We start from the raw sequence: 1,884 nt of genomic DNA on the forward strand, positions 1-1,884 counted from the left end.
CAGGCTCAACAAATCAACTAAATCACTAAAATAATTTGAGATAAAACAAATTGCCCAAAATTGTGGTAGATGTCCAACAAAAATCATTGAATTGAGCTACCAAATTACAGGTTTAGTAATGCTGATTCTCTGACTATAAGGCAAACAGTCAACTGAGATGCCACTTTGGGACCAAGTACTTATTATTTATCTATTGGTCTAGAAGTGATGTAATAATCAGATTAAATACATTACCATAGCAATAGATGAATACAATTTTGAATAGATCGCCCTGCACTACAAACAGATTGCATTAATCACCTGTGTATGTCTGCATGCAAACATAGATTGAATACAATACCGCTCTTTTGAAAGCTATACTAATCTTACAGGTGCAAGCAATCAGCATTTCTTTGATATCGATGGTTCAATGCACAGGTACTGTGTGATTGATGTAGTGCAGGGTGATATATTCAAAATTGTATTCATCTATTGCTATGGTAGTTAATCCTCTTATCTACGTCACTTTTATGGCGAATTCAAATCTTGTGACACCTCATGCATATTGCTAGGGTAGGTTGTTTATTGGAGGGAGATATGTGACTATTTTAAATTGTTAAAACCAAGAGCCGTAGTAGTAGAGCATGTTTAGGGCAAAACATGGCTCGCTTGTGACAAAGGTGATAAACATTCCATATTTGGCATACTAAATAACAGTTTAATAAAGATTAGAAAGTTAGACATTTAATTTGGGTCAACAGATTATAATGGGGGGGGGGCTGGGCTCAGAGGGGCTTTCAGAGTTTTGCGGGGTGCTTAATGGCTAAAATCGCAAAAAAACGGCTGAATTTACATGATTTTTAACAAAGTGCTGGGGGGGGGGCTTCATCATCCAGCACCACCCCCTGACACGCCACCACAGTTTAGTTCAAATAAAAGCATTGCTGTTTTAAAGTCAACATTTAATAATGTTTCTTAATTATCGTAGAAAAATGATGTTATAACTCTGAATTGTTTAAAATTACGTAGAGCTGTTGGAAAATAATGTTACCGGTGCACACCGACACCGCCTGGCTAATAATTATTTGGTGGAGCAGAGACACTAAAATGAATACACGGGATCGATACACGTGAATGGCTATGCACGATTTTGATATCAGACGAAAATCTTCCGATACTGGGTTAGAAATTGATGAATATCTCCCGCAAATGAATTTTTCTCAAGAAACCAGATGTGGTCTCATACGCTTGAAAATACCTGTTGAACAGATATGATAGTCGCTAGAATGCGCTTTGAAAATTGGCCGTGCGCTTTGAACTCAAAATTTGACAATTTTATATTGCGTTGGTCCTGTAATGGACTACAGCGTGCAGCGTGTAGTACAGCTGCACTCACTGCAGTATAAAAGTCGATGACCATTGACCTCAATGGTGTATACAAGCTTATTCACGCACAACCAAGATCAATTACCTGGCTATTGTGAGTAGCCTTAGTTATGTCCCTCGACTAATTATTAGTTTTAAAGAGCTTTAAAGGTTTGAACCAAATGGCTAATCGTGGCTGTGGATTCAACCTACCATGGCGATTCCTGCCATGAAGATATAGGGTCGACGACACTGTGCGGTGCTGATATTTCCAAAATTTCATAGTTTATCAAAAATGATGATTTATAGAAAATAATACAAGGAAGTACTTTTAGTGTATAACTTTGTCATTTTTCCAATTACAATTTTGTTGTTAATTATCTTGTACTTAGTATTTAAAAACCAAAACAGGGAAAAACACGAGTGTGCTAGTCTTGTCATGATAGTTCCCGAAATCTGCTGTACTAAACTTGCCCGTTCTCTGATCAATGAACCTTTGTGAATGTGCTACTTTATGAATGGTTTTTGATCAGATTAGTG

This window comes from Amphiura filiformis, chromosome 2 (assembly GCF_039555335.1).
Source record: "Amphiura filiformis chromosome 2, Afil_fr2py, whole genome shotgun sequence".
NCBI classification, from domain to species: Eukaryota; Metazoa; Echinodermata; class Ophiuroidea; order Amphilepidida; family Amphiuridae; genus Amphiura; species Amphiura filiformis.